This window comes from Octopus bimaculoides, chromosome 10 (assembly GCF_046866305.1).
Source record: "Octopus bimaculoides isolate indiv1 chromosome 10, ASM4686630v1, whole genome shotgun sequence".
Lineage (NCBI taxonomy): Eukaryota > Metazoa > Mollusca > Cephalopoda > Octopoda > Octopodidae > Octopus > Octopus bimaculoides.
In genome coordinates this window covers 76,344,575-76,364,720 of record NC_142937.1, presented here as the reverse complement: position 1 = coordinate 76,364,720, position 20,146 = coordinate 76,344,575, and the positions used below count along the sequence as shown (strand labels likewise).

Here is a 20,146-nt window from a genome sequence, read left to right as displayed (position 1 = left end):
CAAATGCATTCCTGCCTTGACCATCATGTTTTGTTATGCATATTATATCCAGGGATACGTTATCTAAGCTGTCTTTGTTATTTTTAGGATACAATATTTAGCTTCTATTTCTAGCAATTGAGGCGACCATGCTGAAATGCTCCCATTAGTACGTGATGGAAACCTAAAATTTTTATAAGTCAATGATTTGAAATAGCAGATTTGACCTAATTCACGAATGATTTTTCATGTGGATAACATTCACGTATTTACAATTCACAGATTTTAAAATCTAAATCGACTGACATTTTCTAACCTTATGTTCTATAAATGATGAAGACAAATGTGATTATGCAGTCAAAGAAATGATAACGCTAAGATTCTAAAGAAATACCGTTCTTGTGGTATTTAAGTTAAGCAAACAGTTCAAAGTTTGTTTAAGAGAAACTTACAATGCTGATGTATCTGCAGAAAATAGTAAGTCTTTTGCTATTGTTCGGAATAATAGAAGTAAAAACTGGAAATAATATATTGGAGAATATTTGATACGTGTAATCATCAGTAAGGCACAGTTGCCATTTGGAATTTTAAATTTCACAATGAATAGACTTAGATGTGAGCTCTTGTTTGCATCGTGTTTCAGTTAAAAGAATATATTTACCGAGATGATTTCATTAACAATTTTGTTGTTGTAATCTTTCTAATACACACATATCATATAGACGAGAAATAATAAAAGGTATTTTTTCTTTTCCTTTATTTATCAAATGCGGTTTTTCAAAAGACTCTTTGCTAACCGCTCAAAGTACTGGCACCAATAAATAACAATAAAACAAATTTTGAAAAACAGACAATAGCACGAAGAAGAAGAAGACATTTTCCTGACCAGAATATAATATTACAAAAAATAATATTTCAACTACAGTTATAGTGACAAATCTTCGTTAGTGCTAAAGCTATGGACTGAATAAAAATGTTAGTAGCAATAGCAACTGAGATGATGCCGAGGGTGTATTTACTCAAAACATAGTGCTTACGTTTTACTAAACGCTATGTTTCTTAAGGTGGCCACTGGAAAGTATTGCAGCCGTCAAGAAAGAACAGTAACAAAATAGTAAGACTGTGATATACGACCAAAAGCTATCTTATATAGACAACACTAGTGGGAAATGTTGTACGTTTGAGTATAGCGAAATAAATAAAAGTTAATTGTGCAGAGATAACTGTGAAATAATGTCCAGTAGTTTTAACACACAAACCACGCTTTCCCATCACACAGCCATCCACTCTGTGAAACTACACTCTGATTGTTGGAGAAACTAGTCAAGCGTAGATATATTTGGACATTACTTAACTATGACATGAAGCAGGAGAAAATACACAAACACAGCGATTGATGAAATAAAACAATGGGTCAGCACCAATGGCTAAATAGCAATGTTCTGAGTTCCAAAATCAGCTACAATTGCTGCAGTCGTAAATGCATCGTAAAATAAAAACAAATACTGTGAAAGTTTTAAACAAATAAAGTTCTACTTAAATCTTAAGCATGCAAATATCGCTAGGTTTTACAACCAGGTGGCGTTAATATAAGCAGATAGAAATGACAAGATACAACACTCTACAGCAACAATATGTCTTTCGTTCGCGTCTTAAAACCTGAAACGATATTCATTGGACAAAGAGAGTTGGGAGAGGATGAGAACCCATTGAAGATTTGCAGTCGGTAGTGAATGGACTTTATAGTATAAGAGAAAGTAATATTGTCTGAGTAAAGGAACGGAATATTGACATAGCTATAAACACATACATACGTAAAAGTTACAACAATGATAACAGAATAACTATTAACATTCAATGAGTAATAGCGGTTCTCTATTCTAAATTATAACTCTATTAAATACGCTATGTCAATAGACCACATCAGTCAGATACATTCAGCCTGTTTGATCAGTGGACGGCAACCACACCGTTTGTCCTTACATCGGAATATAAACAACGATGGTAGCAGAAGATCAGTTTTACCTAATAAAACAGAACCACATCGGTGATAATATTCTTAAGAACACACATGAAGAAGAGAGATCCTTTAACAATTCTATACCCTACAGAAGTCTCTTGTAATTCAGACAAACACATCTCAATGTTCTTTGGTTAGTGTTAACGTGAAAACTTCTGTTTTCATTCCATTTGAAATATATCATGGGCAATTACGTACAACTGTCATCTCTCTCAAACATACATCCACACACCCACCACACTCACATATTCACCTTCGCGAAATATTTGTGTATTTCTACACACACATACACACAGACACACACACACACACATGTTATAAATTAGAACAAACAATAAAAGGTTGTCATTATAGTACTGTAAAAATCTGTAATTATATATATATATATATAATATCTTATATATATGCACACCTGAGCACACACACACACACACACACACACACACACACACACACACACACATATATATATATATATATATATATATATATATATATATATATGCATGAATGTGTCAAAGCAAGCTTTTGTTTTTCCACTTTTATTTTCTTTATGTATACCTATACTCAAATATATGCACAAATTTCACACCTTAGTATGTGATATATACATATGTACGTGTATATTTATGTGTCTGTCTATGTATGTATTGCGTATACTTGTAGAAAAGTTTGTACGTGTGTATATATCACTCTCAAATCTGCGATTCATTTATGCTTTTGAGTAAAGCAATTCACAATTATATATGGAAAAATGAACTGTGCGTATGCGTTTGTATGTATGCATATATGTATAATATAGAGTGGCTGTGGTTTCGGGTTCATTCCAACTGCGTTGCACCTTCGGTAAGTGTCTTCTACAAAGTCTTGTGAATGGATGTGGTAGAGGGAAACTGAGAGCGGTCCGTCGCATATGTGTGTGTATATATCTTTGTTTGTCTGAGTTTGTCTAGTGGTGCGACAAGAGAGACCTATAGAATAAGTCCTAGGCTTACAAAAAATAAGTCCTGGGGCTGATTTGTTCGACTAAAGGCGCTGATCCAGCATGGTCGCAGTCAAGTGACTGAAACAAATAAAAGAACAAAAGAATGCATAAACACACCCTCGGGCATACAAAAGACAGACATAGTCTGATACTAGTTGATTCATAACTGTTATTACGAGCCAAGTCCGCAATAATGCAGTCACTTAACAAATACATACATACGTTCAAAAGACTACAGATCCAGGCCATCGCTGGGACTGTAAAAGTCTGTAAAACTTTCCAGAAGTTTGTCATTTAAATATATATGAGCATGTCTAGATATGCAACGATATGGATGAGAATGCTCACACAAAAAAAAAAAAAAGCATGCAAATCTACACATATATTTACATACAAAAATACCATTTAAATTCTATTGAAGGTGCTTTGGATCTAGGCTAGAATCCGGCTCTTTCTGTATTGGCAAGAAATCTTGAAATAAAAGTGAATAATGACATACAAAGAAACAAACAAACAAACAACTTTGAAACATACAGCTTCTATATCCGGACTTCAAATTTACATTTATGCCAATAATAATAAGAACAGTGAAGCTTTATATTGCGTCGAACGATTATCGACTGTTATTTCTAGCAAAAATTGGTACCTTGTTGTGCCACTATTTCCTATTTATAATTCTACCTTTAAGGTGCATTATTTCATTGGAATATGTATGTATATATAATATAATATAATATAATATAATATAATATATATATATATATATATATATCTATATATATATATATATATATATATAGTTGGAATTTACAAAAAAACAAAAGACGAAGACAGGTGTGCAAACAACAGGCAGGTGTAATAGTTTAACGCTCGGGAAGGTGAGAAAGTCTTTTACGTCTCGATCCTACGCTCTTCAACAGAAATGAACACGAGAAAATAAACATAGAGAGAGTAAAACAAAATGCATTAGTGGCTAGTGGCTTCAAACTGCATTTCTTTGGTCTACTACAAATAATCAATCCTGTGTCTCAAGGCGGCGAACCGGCAGAATCGTTGGCGCGCTGAGTAAAATTCCACAGAGATCGACTTTATCTCTCATGCTTTCAGAGTCACTACAGCAGAATAACAGTCAAGCATTGGCATCAACGTAGTCGACCTGTCCTTTACCTGAAAGTTCAAGACTTACATCAAAATTTGAAACTATTAGCCATGCCGTGTATGAAATTCTCAGTGGAGGAAGTATCATATTTTACATGTTTGATATTCCTTTCGTTTTTCTTTATCGTGGAGGCACAATGGCCCAGTGGTTAGGGTAGCGGACTCACGGTAATACGATCGCGATTTTGATTCCCAGACCGGGAGTTGTGAGTATTTATTGAGCGAAAACACCTAAAGCCCCACGAGGCTCCGGCAGGGCATAGTGGCGAACCCTGCTCTACTCTTTCACCACAACTTACTCTCTTACTTCTTGTTTCTGTTGTGCCTGTAATTCAAAGGGCCAGCCTTGTCAAACTCTGTGTCACGCTGAATATCCCCGAGAACTACGTTAAGGGTATACGTGTCTGTGGAGAGCTCAGCCACTTGCACGCTGATTTCACGAACAGGCTGTTCCGTTGATAGGATCAACTGGAACCCCCATCGTCGTAAGCGACGGAGTGCCAACAACATTTTCTTTATCCCTATCGCCTTGTCTCCATCTCTTTCTTTCTTTCTCTTTCTCTCGTGGTACGCGGCTTAGTGGTTAGGATGTTGGACTCAAGATCGTAATATTGTGGTTTCGAATCCTGGATTAAGGGAGGCGTTGTGTTCTTGATCAAAACACTTCATTTCACGTAACTCCAGTTCACTCAGTTGACAAAAATGTGTAATCCTACGACGGACCGGCGCCTCGTCCAGGCAGGGAATAGATACGCCATGAAAACTGGGAAACCGGCGTCTATGAGTCTGTATAACTCGGGAAGGAACACTTTACTCTTTCTTTCTCTCTTTCTCCTTCTGTCTTTCTTTAAGATTCGTTCAAAATATTAGATGTATTTCTCTGCATAGGAAAAATACAAGTCAATCAGAATAAACCAAAAGGTCGAAACCAATATAAGTCTCCAGCACTATGAGCAATGTACCTTTTTCATGCCCCCAGGGAGACTCTACTCGAGTCTTCTGATAAAAACACTAATCAAATCCCTAGAAAATGTCACGCTTCTTTGTCTTAGATGCGGAAACGAGACATTAGATAACATATCTCTTGTGTCCCAACTACATGGTTCCGGGTTTTGTCCAAACTGTGTAGCACTTTGTGAGAGGATTTGATAGAGGGACACTAAAAGAAGTCAGTCGTCTGTATGTATGTGTGTGTGTGTGTGTGTGTGTGTGTGTGTGTGTGTGTGTGTGTTTGTGTGTGTGTGTATGCATTATGTATATATGTATGCATGCATATGTGTATGTAATTATTTATGTGTGTATGTGTATGTGTATGTGTCTTTCAGACTATGTTTGATTCCCGCCAGCGCCAACATCACCACCACTCGACACTCGGTATTGGTTTGTTTACATCCCCTGCCAAAGAGTTCGATAGAATGAATAGTAGGTTACAGAAAAAATGAATAATAGGAACTAGTGTCGATTCATGTGACTAAAATTCTTGAATGCTGTGCTCCAGCATGACTGCAGTCTGATGACTGAAACAAGTAAAAGATAAAAGATGGACACAGAAAAATAATAATTATTATTCACTCTGGTACTCAGGTAATTATAATGTATAATTCAGAATAGGAAATAAATACTAAAAGTATAAAAGATCACATTATCGAAGAAAAAGAGAACAAACAATAGCTACTTCACCGAGGAGACAAAGGAAAAGAGAAAAAAGGTTGGGGATTATGAAGTGGAATGTGTGTATTGATAACGTCTTATACACCCCGAAACAAATGGCGTGGTTAGCCGCACCTCGTGGCCCCGATTGCGAAGGCAGTGAGCGGAGAATGGCCAGCTGCACCCACTACAACAGTTACCACCAACTCGCGAGGTTCATTGATAAGATTATAAAGGATACTCCTAAAAAGAGAATGGTGACTGCTGGAAAGTAATGAATCATTAAGACACTCGAACGGATTGTGCAATGGTTAATAGGCAACAAGAATAATATTCACTTGTTAAAGGGGTAAAGAGTCTCTTCGGTCATGAATGACCATGGGATTGCACCTAGAAAGTAAACCCTTAGAGGCAAAAGTCCGGGCAAGGTTGTTTATGGAAGACCAGCAGTCACCCATACATACCAGCCTCCCTTCCCCACGGCACCGATCTTACCCAAGGGAAAGGCCGATACGGCATAGCACCAGTGACCTCACATCTCATTTATACAATTGAGTGAACTAGAGCAACGTGCTCAAGAGCACAAGACACAGCACGTGTCCGGGCATCGAACTCACTATCTCATGATTGTGAGCCCGACGCTCTAACAACTGAGCTATGCGCCTTCACTTTTTAAGATTATCTTTACAGATATTCTATAGAAATTATAGCCAATCTTAACAAGTGATATAAATCGCACTGCTAACGCAGTAGAACACGGTATTGGTATATGAAAATGATAAATATACTTTATACTATATTATGGTTGCATAACGAAATACCGCGTCCCTACAAATCATTAACGATAAAAATGTCTTTATTGGTTTTTATTTGACAAGTTGATTATAACATATTACCACCTTTTATATTTTGTTTCTTACTTGTTTTACTCATTGAACTGCGGCCATACTGGGGCACTGTCTTGAAGGATTTAGTTGAATAAATCGACACCAATACTTGTTTGAGTTTTAAGTGCGGTCCTTATCTTATCGATCTTTGGCTGAAACGCTAAGTTACAGGAAAGTAATCAAATCAACGCTCGCTGTCAAGTGATGGGGGAGGGACAAACACAAGCACAATGCCACACACACGTACATACACATAAACACTTATACAATCATACGCACGCATTCATACATTCATACATACATTCGACGGTTTCTTATTTCGTTGCTGCACACAAGGGGCTACACACTCACGAGATATTAGTAGACCCAATGCTATTGTAGGAGACACTAACCCAAAATGTCGCGCAGTGGGACTGAACCTGAAACCACGTGGTTGCAGTGTGAGCTTCTTAACCACACAGCCATCCCTGCCCCTTTCTGAATAGAAAATAAAAAATAAAAAAGGACCACAATCGTTCACAGCATTGAAGCTGACTGAATGACGCGAAACCTAATTCTCAATATTGCTAATCATTCACATTACACAAGCGATGTGGTTTTTAAAGGGTTGTTCTTTAAGAACGACATGTTTTATACTGTCTACACGAGAAACAATGCAGTTATTTTTAGTAATTCATACGTTTTGAAAGAAAAACCACAACGTCTACATAGCAAGGCCAGACAGCAGAATCACACTGGGTTGACACGAACCAATAGATTGTATTGAGACTATAAGAAGCTATAGATGATTTTATCAACAAAGGAGCTCCCAATATACTGGTAAATAGTTTTATTTGGTCAGTTTCGCCCGGTCACGTCATCTACCTTAAGCAGTTTTATATTCCTGGCTTGTATTTATTCAGAAACCGTCTCGTCTTGATAAGTTTATCTCGTTGGCGACCTGCCATAATGTGTGTCGCTTCGTCAGTTAGCTTCTGCCTATAATTACCAATAGTTGAAAAAACAAGAAAATTGATCATTTATTATTCAGATGGACGCCTCTTAGTAGTCCAGTTTCTTTTCTTCTTTACAGGCCACTGTCTCAATTCACAAACACGTGTGTGTTTCATAGTGTGAGCGCCCCTTCATTGCGTTAGTTTCGTTGTGTTGATAATAACAATCTTTCTAAGAGATGCTTGGTCAACTGATAGTGAGACCAATAGTGGTTCCAGAATGACTACTGATCGTTTTCAATTTGTTTATGTACTAAAGGAAGTTTATATACTCACTCATAGCTATATTCAGTGACTTGTTTTGTACAAAGGCCATGCACTCACTACTATTTTTCATAAAGATACACATACTGCCATAAATGTCCATATGTACACAGATATATACATATATATATATATGTGTGTGTGTGTGTGTGTGTGTGTGTGTGTGTGTGTGTGTGTGTGTGTACATACATACATAAGTGTGTGTGAATGTGGGAGATATATGGTGGCGTGGTGCAGTGTCGGCGATGGGTGGAGATTTTTCATTTATTTCAGAATATATGAATTTGTATGAAGTATTTATCGCAGATGTGAATAGAAAATAAACATCGACTCGGCTGGAGATCATCTCACACCGATTGAACGTCTGACAAGCAAGAATAAAGTTATTAATTAGTACACCTAGTGTGTCTCAGTTCTGAATTATCCACCTGTAGACGATACGCAAATATACAAACATACACACATACATATATACATATGTAAGTGTGTGTGTATATATGTTATGCGTGTGTGTGTGTGTGTGTGTGTGTGTGTATATATAACATACATATGTGCATAAATGTATATGTTTGTATATATATATATATATATATATATATATATATATATATATATATATATATTCATATACATACATATATACGTATATGTACACATATATGTATGTATATATATATTTATATATATATATATATATATATATATATATATATATATATATATGTGGGAAAGGAGAGAAGGAGAGATAATACAAAGAAATAAATGTCAATTGATGAGGTTATCATGTTGCAGTTTCAAATCTCGATGCACACTTTATAATGGAAATTTATTTATGCATCAGATGAAAAAAAAACAAACAGACGAATGGTGATGCGAGGACATGATGTTCATGGCGTTAAGTGAGAGAATGTCCATGAAATGTAACATCCTCTTGCCAAGGAGAGGAGTTCTTCTTATTTTTTTATTGCCCACAAGGGGCTAAACATAGTGGGGACAAACAAGGACAGACAAAGGGATTAAGTCGATTACATCGACCCCAGTGCGTAACTGGTACTTAATTTATCGACCCCGAATGGATGAAAGGCAATGTTGACCTCGGCGGAATTTGAACTCAGAACGTAACGGCAGACGAAATACCGCTAAGCATTTCGCCCGGCACGCTAACGTTTCTGCCAGCTCGTCGCATTCAGGAGAGGAGTTTCTACTATGTCACTTAACTTGCTAGAAATGGCAGTTAACCTTAAATAATAGTCTTTGCAGTAAGGACGCAATTCCCGTTGGTAGTTGTATGAAGCCTTTCTGAAATACAGCGTGTTTGGGCATCTAAATATGAGGTGACTTGTATGTCAAATAAGACCCCAACCCACTCCCACTCACCTACATGTAATTCCGCGTGACTTCGTCGCTCAAAAACTGTTCATACCACGCCACAGGAATGACAAATCAAATATCAACGCCAAGTCAAATGTTTTCGATAGTGATCCTTATACTTCAGATACCATCGATCTGCGGATTGCAACACAAGTGTACAGGTAGATGTGCAACGTAGTGTTGTGGACTGACTCTCTGCACGTATTTAGTTTTTAACAATTTGCAGACAGTCCTATAGCTTTAGTCTGCACCTACAAATATAATCTCGCCTTACACATCAGTTAGAGCTAGCTTTAAATGTTCCGTGGAAACCCGTTCAGTTTTTAGCATTGCCTAACTGTGTCTTACGTTTTTACACTTTCTTGAAGCTTGCTTTTGGAACAAATCGAAACTACTTTCTTGCGAGCTGAAAAATCGTTGTTATTAATAAAGACGTTGTTTTTGCTATCAATCGTATTATAAATATTGAAATTATCCTTATTTTAACACAATATCAGTATTTTTTAAACAATATTTTTGTCTATTTTTGTAATAACCTAATGTATTTTAATTTCTGCGTAATAGTTAAGGCTCTGTACAAATACATATATAACTGGTCATGTATTATTATTATTGCTAATGTTGTAAATCAGGAGTCGGAGTTCAACAGAATTATCATTATTTCTTTTTATAATTTTTTACAGTTTCCTTTATCATTATTTTCGTCTTCTTTCTTTCTTTATTTATTTGAGGGTATACACGAGTGACTTAGGCTTTCTTGGAACATGTCTGATATAAACAATGAAGTTTGTAGAGCAGACCATTCTGTCTTTGTATTTACCCATCGCGCAGCCCTTTAACACATTCACGGTATCATCTGTCTAAAGCAGTTCGTTTACCATTTTGCTGAACTCTGCGTTGTGAACCTAGTATCATAGCAGACAGTTGAAATAAGCATCGATGACCATCGTCCCTAGTTCCTTGCGCCTTGCGAACGGATCAGCAAATTGAAAAGAATGCAAACATTATCATAACTAAGTGGTTAACGTGATAGACTAGAAATCCATTGAGGTCTGTTCGCCAAGGTTCGAATCCTATCGGCAAAGAAAAAACGGTTTTAAGGCTGTACTTCAGCATGGCCGCAGTTCAAATGAATGAAACTAGTAAAGAGATAAAAATAAGAGACCTGTTTTGAATTTATAGCACGGAACTGCTGCGATATGTCAAAAATCGGAGTGAAGTATAGTTGTCGTGATGCGCTTGCATCACATTCAACCTCAGAACACCTTTTGCGCGTTTGCACGAACAACGCATCTTTCATGTTTTGCATCGAAAAAAATGTTCAAAAGCCATTCTCAGCACATTTATATTATAGGTGAGAACATCTTTCATGTTCTCATCTTCTAAATCGATTGAACAACTCCTGTAAACTTCTGTTTTCTATCTAGCTACAATCTCTCGTAAAGCGTTGGGGTTAGGTTATGATAATGATGTTGATGACTATAATGACGATAATGACGGTTGTGGTGGTGGTAGAGGTAGTGATGACGATGATGATGAGCACCACGACGACGACGATGATGATGACGAGGAGGGTGATGGTGGTGATGATGCTGGTGGGGTTGAGGTTGTGGTAATGCTAATGATGATAATTATAATCATGATGATGATGATGCTGGGTAGAAGTTGCAGGGATAATGATTATGACGATGATGGTGAAGATAATAATGATGCTGATGATAATGGTAATGATGATGATGAGGACGAAGAGGTAGAGGGTGAGGAGGAGGCGTAGGAGTAGGAGAAAGACGACGAAGGCATTAATACTCTCCTTGCGATTTCGCTTCATTGTTACTACTGACACAATTATATTCTTGGTGGTTTAGTTAAAGCATTCGCGCATGATCACTACTGGGCAAGTAAGTATACGCGTTTCTATGCAATGCACGCAATCAACTTGCACTTGCAAATATGCATAAAATTCCCAATGGTGTATTGATTAAATTGCGCGCAGAGAAAAACGAAAAATTACCATGCCCCTCCCCTAAAAAAATATTACAAATTTTATTTTCAGTTAATGAAGACAAAAGACTAAAATTTACTGCTCCATGAATACATTTCATATTGTATTAAATTAAAATTAATCATATGTAAATGATATTCAGATTCCTCAATTCTCTCCTCCATCTGCTTTCCCGCCTCTTGTCGTGATTCACGTCAAAGTATTTATTTATTTATCTCTTTATTTTACTTTTATTTATTTATTGATTTATTTAACTTTTATTAATTTATTTATTTACTTATTCATTTATTGCTGCTGGTGTTTTCAATGAATTTAGGCTAACGCGTACTCAATAATAACCGAAGCGCAAACGTATGTATTTCGTGTGATTTAGTGCAAATCGAGCAAAAGGTGAGCTGTTGTCACAAGACGTGGCTGATATTATATCGGCCACTATTGTGGTGAGCATACAAGCTTCCTGTAGCAGTTTGCATTTATTGCATTAATGCTTGCATCGTCTGTGCACTCTTGCATGAAGCTGTAGCATGTTTTGTAACATGAGCATAAAATATTTCCTTCGGAAAAGTATGAAAAATAATATATATATATATATATATATATATATATATGTACCACAGTAAGCACATAAATGCGAAACAAGGTGGAATAAATAGCACTCGAATACCAGAGATAGAGTAATATGCTTTATTAAAAAGCAGCAAAAATATATACATAGATCAGGCCATCCCATAAGTTCTGTCCGATTTTACATTTTTAAAAAAATGAATGAAATTTAATAGTATTTTAGAATGTCTAATGGAATTAAAGATTATGTTTTTTTTGCATTTGTGTACGTTTATAATAATTAAATATTATTTTACAGAATAATAGAAATAAAATTTCTTTGATTAAAACCCTTTCTAACATGGAAGTAGGAGTACAAAAAAGGAAACTCTGCAGCCAAAGCGACTCGAAACATACATACATACATACATACATACATATATATATATATATATATATATATATATATATATATATAGAGAGAGAGAGAGAGAGAGAGAGAGAGACAGACAGACAGAGACAGACAGACAGACAGACAGACAGACAGAGACAGACAGACAGACAGACAGACAGACCGACAGACAGAGACAGAGAGTGAGAAATGAAAGAAAATGGAAATAACGACATCCTTTACATAAAATCACTACAATTGTTTCAATGCGTTCTTGCACCAATAGTACATATGTGACATGACATATTGTGCAATCATTATCTTACATCCAAGGTGTGTGATATGCATCTCTTCGGATGTATTGTTTAAATAAGTTCTTCGTTAGATCCTCTTAAAATTTAGGATGGCTATACCTCGCTAAATGAATAATAAAGCTTATTTATCGTATATATAAAATATGAATGTGGCTCAGAACGCTATCCGTTAACGTACAAATTGATTGGTCAACGTTCATGTATTAAGCTCATGTGGCAGTCGCACGAGAAGGTCACAAAAACTTTTCTTACAAAATGAAATATGAATAAGTGATATAGTAACTGTTTGCATAGAAATTTGATAGATAATTATTGTTTACTATTCTATCGAAGAATAGTACTATGAACTAGTGCTGATCACCTCTGTTTGAACATGTTAAAACATATCAAGGTGTGGCGTAAGTTAGTGATATGTGGAGTAAACCAGCATCGTTAACAGCTAGAGGAGATGTCCGCTTGGGCTTAAAAAATTGCAATAGAGTTCGCTGGAACGGGCTGCCATGTTAAAGTGGCTACGAATATTACTTGTCAGTACAATTACTGCGTTGATCTCTTTGAGAGATTTTAGAATATAAAATAATGCTGGGCTTATCATTAGGCAGCTAATCGGCCCGATACTTAGGAGAGCCTACTTAAAGGTCTGATGAGGCTTCCGGCGCATAAAAGCCAAAACCTGAACTTTTCAGGATATTTAATGTAAACAGATTATTAGAAGAATTATGATATTCTTTTACGTGTTTCAGTGATTTGATTGCGCCATGCTGGAGCACCGACTTTAGTCGGACAAGTCGACCTCAGGACTTATTCTTTGTATGGCTAGTACTTAATGTATGGGTTACTCTTTGCCGAACTGCTAACTGACGGGGTCGTAAACACACCTACATCGGTTGTCAAGTGATAGTAGTGGGGGGATAAACACAGTCACAAATAACAAATACACACACACACACACACACACACACACGTGCGCATATATATAGTAAAAGAACCAATAACGTTTGTTCTTTTGATAATTATTTTGAGAGTTAAGAGGATATGCATGATCTTCAGAGGTACAACTATAACTAAAATGATTTGTCACTCCACGTCATGGTCTCGGCGGACAAAATCGAAAAGGTGTTGTCCTGGTGGATAGCGAGGGAGAGGCGTTGGAACAGCCAATCCGACTCACGGGGGTCGATTCAATGGCTAACTCTTGAAACTCTTATAATTTATACAAATAAATGACTTTGTGGATAGGCACATAACTGTTTCCATTTTAATAAAAAGGCTTTTACTGGAACCATCTTCATTTTGAGAATGAGAGAGAAAGAATAGAATCTAATAAATTGTTAAATTACAATGAAATCATTTGGCTCGATCCTCACCCCATGCTACTAAAAAGAAACCTCGTGGGCCTAATTTTGCAACGGGAGTGGGTGGGCATATAATAATTTATTTTTTAATAAATAGGCCTTTATTACAACCATCGTCAGTTTGGGAATGAGAGAAGACGAGAACCTAATAAATTGTTAAATTACAATGAACTCATTTGGTTCGACCTTCATCCCATGCCGTTGAATAGAAGCCTCGTGGGCCTTATTTTGCAACGAGACTAAGTACGTATTTATGTGGAAATGTATATATTTAGTTGTTCATTCATAACCTACTCTGGTAATAAAAGTAGATTAGGTTTCACTTGACGGATGAATGATTGCCGTCTCAAAGTATATGTCACACAAATCTAAAATAATTGGGTTTCTCTTGCAAAAACGTGATGAATTTGTCATCGAAATCATGTTTTTGTGACACAAACATTGCTATTTCTCATGGGGTCCAAACCGTTCGTGTTGTATTATATAAACAGATGACCTTTAAGCAACAGATCAGCGGATCAATCACTCATACATCGCCCTATGAGACATGCGAAAAATACACCTACCACCAAATAAATTCGTCACTCTTCATTAAATGGTGTTCTCTGTTAACTATCACCACTTACATAAATTACTTTTCTAATTTACTCCTTCTCTGGATATCATTTAAAACACATGGACAGAATAAAACTCTTCACAACATTTTCCTCGTGCTACTTCTGCGATTCTTTTATGTAAATTTGGATATAAGATTCGGTGCCGCTAGTTCTAAGTGGGTTGCTACGAGTCTGTATTACTAAAGCGTGCGCTATGTGTCAAAATAATTCTTAGTGGTGAGTTTTCTTTGTTTTTCTTTCTGCGTGCATGACTGTATTATTGAGAACCTTGCTTCTAAACCACGTGGTTTTAGGTTCAACTCCATTTTGTGGCACCTTGTGTGAGTGTCTTCTGCTATAACTTTGGGCCACCCATAGCCATCAAAGTGAATTTGGAAGATGGAAACTAAAACGAAGCCCGTCGGGTATATATGTGTGCGTCCATGTATATAGTAGTGTGTGTATGTATATGTGCGTATGTGTGTGTGTGTGTGTGTGTGTGTGTGAGAGAGAGAGAGTCTTTGTGTTTGTGTAGTGATTGATTTCTCATCACCGCTTTTCAACCGGTGTTGGTTGGTTTACGTCTCCGTAACTTAGATGTTCGGTAAAATAGACCTATAGGATAAGTACTGTTATCGATTTATTCGAATTGACATTTCAAGCTGGTGCCACAGTATGGCCGCACTCTAATCATTTTTTAAAAAATAGCCCTTTAAAGTAACTTATGTTACTCTTTTTGTTTTTGTTTTGGAACCAAGTTTACTTTGACATGTTCTGTGACCAACTGTAACCATCTGGTTGTATTTTAAGACATAGTATATCTAGGACTACATTGTTCAATGTACCCTGGTTTGTTTAAGATGGTGGAGTATGAGTTAAGGAAAATTTTGACTGCTATTTCTACCAGGCTAAATGATTCCTCTCCTTAGAGAACACTTTCTGAAGCTCATGCGCGTTCTAAGTTAAGGAAAATTGTGACTGCTACTTCTAGCAGGCTAAAGGATTCTTCTCCCTAGAGAACACTTTTTGAAGCTCATGCGCGATCTGTCTTTTCTGGTGAGGAGTGAGCTGGTTATATATGTGTATTGTCAATGGACAGTGTATCCTGTTGTTATCGACATTGTTTAGTCTATAATTAGTTATTCTAACCGTGACCATTCCATCTTTTCTTTTAAGTATAGTTTACCTAAAGCTACATTCTCTGACATGTCCTTCCCCTTTTAAACTAACAGGGTGGAGAGTGTGCTGCACTTTGGCACAGAGTGTGCCGCACTTTCTGGCAGGTTGAGCAGTCATCCAGAAGCGATCACGTTCGCTCCTTGCGGCAATTTTTGTTTTCCTCAAGGATTTATATAAATTATTATTATGTTCTTATTGGCTTCCAATAAATAAATAAAGTGTGTATAATTAAGTGTGTGTAATGACAGCTAACTAATTTGAATTTATTCTGATTCAAGATATTTTATAAATCTGAAGCCAATTCGTCTTAATTATTAATGGTTCAACAACTCCTTTTTTTTAAATTCTTTACAAAATTATTTTAATTATTTCCCACACACCATAGTAGAAATTTGAATAAAACACCATTGAACGATATTCATGGAAAAATTCTTCCAATAAAACATTGTTTTAACTCAAAATCGAAATGTTTATTGTTCAGTTTCAAGTTAGCATGAAATGAGCTGTTGCCACACCATTCTTTTATATATCTGATGATGCATTCTCGTAAGTGTCCTTTCTCTTTTAAAACGGGTGTGATTTAAGGCAGCGATTTAGTCTTCGTTTTGGAACATCATGCTACAATGTAGAGGTTTCCTTATTGGCTCATTACCCTACGTTATCTGAAAACTAAAAGCAGAAAACTAATCACAGATGACCCTTAACTATAGTGAGAGACCTGGGCATCGAGAAGTTGGGTCCTGGTTCAGAAGTTCCATAATTTTTGAGGAATGGGAAACCACAACTTAGCTTCTATTATTTCCAGGTTTACTCTGACTCGGAGCTGTAGCACCTGTCAGGGTCCAATCTATAGGGTACTTAGGAAGTCAGTTAAGCAGATGGAGCTGGTTAGCCTGTGGAGTTAGGAAGGCAGTTAATCTAGAGGTAGACAAACTATGGTTCTCCGCTGCATTAGAGCCATGCCAAACTGTAGAAAAAGCTTTGGGAGTAAAATCTGTGGAAAAATTGTGACGCAGAGCTTCTTTTTTTGAAGTCTGTTTGATCCGTTTTGCTTGTTTTGTGGCAGTGGTTTCTGGTTCTTCATCTAATTCAGGGTTAATGCCGAGTTCCCTTGTGAATTTGGTGGCAGAATCGTTAGCATGCTGAACAAAATGCTTCGCTTTATTTTGTCTGTCATTATATTCTGAGTTCAAATTCCGCCATGGTTGATTTTTCCTTTCATTCATTCTTTCGGTGTCAATAAAGTAAATACTATAAGTAATAGTTATGCCCGCGTGCCAATGAGATCGACAGGACCCCTATCTCAAAATTTCAAGTCTTGTGTTTATTGTGGACAGAATTATCACCACTCTTATTATATGAGCTGACAGAATCGCTAGTAGGTCGGATAAAATGTATAACAGTGTTGTTGTTGTTTCTTTTCCCATTTACTGATAGAGAGTTGAAGTAACGGAAATACTAGAATAATAATAATATATTCTTTTAATCTGAAAAATAATATTTGGTCACAATCAGAAAAAAAGTTTAGAAAAAAGTCTCTTTTCACATTTTATCAGTTTGGGTCCACGAAATCCATATTAGTTCTCTATTGACTTCCATTCAGACACTTATGAACTGTCCTTCTTAAATCAAATTTTAAACCGTGAAGACAATTGAAATACACTAAGACTAATGTAATAACATTTTCGAATTTGCGTGGAGGGGATTAGTCGATTGCGTGGATCCCAGTGTTTCACTGGTACTTAATTTATCGACCCCGAAAGGATGAAAGGCAAAGTCGTCCTCAGCGGAATCTGAAATATGAAACACGGACGAAATGCCGCTAAGCATTTAATCCAGAGTGTTAACGATTCAGCCAGCTCACCGCCTTTAGATTAATGTAATAATAATTGCAAATTTTGGTATAATTCCAGGAAGTTCGGTGGAAGGGTAAGTCGATTATATGGACCAGAATGCTCAAATAGTACTTATTTTATCGACGCTTGAATAATGAAAGGTGAAGGTGGCAGAATCGTTAGCATGCTGAACAAAATGCTTCGCTTTATTTTGTCTGTCATTATATTCTGAGTTCAAATTCCGCCATGGTTGATTTTTCCTTTCATTCATTCTTTCGGTGTCAATAAAGTAAATACTATAAGTAATAGTTATGCCCGCGTGTCAATGAGATCGACAGGACCCCTATCTCAAAATTTCAAGTCTTGTGTTTATTGTGGACAGAATTATCACCACTCTTATTATATGAGCTGACAGAATCGCTAGTAGGTCGGATAAAATGTATAACAGTGTTGTTGTTGAATTTGAACTGACAACGTAAAGACGGACAAAGTGCTGCTAATTATTTTGCCCGGTTTACTAATGATTCTGCCAGCTTGCCGTCTTAAGGACTAATGCAATAATGTTTCTATATGGTAGAATCGTTAGCGAGTCGGACAAAGCGCTTGTCGGTTCGTTGCATTCTGGGTTCAAATTCCGCTGAGTTTGACTTTGCATTACATCCTGTCGAAGTCGACAAAATTAGTATCCGTTGAACACTGGCGTCGATGTGTGTGTGTTTTCTGTGTCTGCGTGCAAGCGTGCTTGAGTGTCTTTATGTCCATGCTTGTCCCCCCACTGCCGTTTGACAGCTTGTGTTGGTGTGTTTATGTAACCTAGCGGTTCGACAAAATAGATCGATAGGTTAAGTACCAGACTTAAAAACAAAACAAAAAAATAAGTACTGAGATCAATTTGTTCGACTAAAACTCTTCAATGCGGTGCCCAAGCATGGCTGCAGTCTAATGACTGAAATATGTAAAGGATAAAGATAAATTCTGCTGTATTTTTAGTACAGCCATTATGCCAATAGTGGGGGCGCAATGGCCCAGTGGCTAGGGCAGCGGACTCGCGCTCGGAGGATCGCGGTTTCCATTCCCAGACCGGGCGTTGTGTGTGTGTTTATTGAGCGAAAACACCTAAAGCTTCACGAGATCCCGGCAGGGGGTGGTGGCGACCTCTGTTGTACTCTTTCACCCCAACTTTCTCTCACACTTTCTTCCTATTTCTTGAGTAACGCTGCGATGGACTGGGGTCCCGTCCAGCTGGTGGGGGGGGGAAACATACGCCATAGAAACCGGGAAACCGAGTCCATGAGCTTGGCTAGGCTTCAAAACGGCGCATAAATAAATAAAAAAATTATGCCAATAACAAACAGAGGTACTGATTCAATTCAATTATTAATTATTCATCAGCAGGCCCGTTATTTAACCAACTAACTAATTGATTGCTTGCTTAACCACTTGTCTAACAAATTAATCAGTCAATTAATCAATCACTTATTATTAAAAAAAAAGATACATGCAAAACCTATTGGCCTAAAAAATTGTCCGGGTTAAAACTTTTTACTTTGTCTCTTGATTGCAACATGTAATAGGTAATTTGATTTTCTCACATGTAGGAATTTTGCAGTTTTGTATGTTGTACTATCTGCACGCAACTCAGGGAATTTACTTGAGATCAACAAACCCACTTTTTCACTGAGCCTCTTCAAAAAGTAGTATTTATTGATAATAGTAGTAGCAGTAGCAGTAGTAGTAGTGGCAACCTTAATGTGGTTGTGCTAATAAGAACCGTTATTAATCACTTCATTGTCATAATCGTCATCAACAGTCACATCATTACATCCTCCTCCATACTAATACACTTGCCGTCTTCCTAATAATATTAATAATAATAATAATAATAATAATAAGAAGAAGAAGAAGAAGAAGAGGAAGAAGAAGAATCAACATCATCATCATTTCTTCCCTCTTTTTTGAACACAATATGACCTGATTAGTCTCTTAGCCCTTTGAATAAAATACACATTCCCACATTGGCGCGCACACACATACACACATACACACACACATTCATATGGCACGCAACACATGCAGAACACGAGCACACGACCGTACAAAAACGGAGTCATACATAGTGACATACAGTCGGTTATACAAATGCATATATACACATATACAATTGAACCCCTCTTCAGGCACATACTGATATGTATACACATATGTATACATGCATATATATATTGGTCTGTTTGTATATGTATGCATGCATGTATGTATATATGCATGCATGTATGTATGTATGTATGTATACAATTATGTGTGATTGTATGAATGTATGGATGCATGTATTCCTGCACAAACATCCAACAGAAATACAGTCACTTAAGTACAATGAAATAATAAGACGTGAATGAAAAATTGCGGTCGAAGTACATGACGGAAAGTAAAGTTACGAGACAATGTTCTGTTTATTTATTTTTATTTTTTTGTCTATTGATTACAAGAGAAAGAAAGAGACACCTGTTACAGTATTAGCCTTAACAATGCCAAGAAAAATACAAAACAGCAACACCAAATACATGTAGACACCATTAGAAACAATTCATGAATGAAGCAGTTTGCCGTTACATATCTGTAAAGTAT

The 20,146-nt window shown here is 36.7% G+C and overlaps 1 long non-coding RNA gene across 1 annotated transcript in view; it reads right to left on the bottom strand.

The window, feature by feature from the left end:
• Positions 1 to 20,146, bottom strand: part of LOC149133774 (uncharacterized) — a 52,605-nt gene that overhangs the window by 17,608 nt on the left and 14,851 nt on the right. The gene's annotated exons all lie outside the window — the stretch shown is intronic.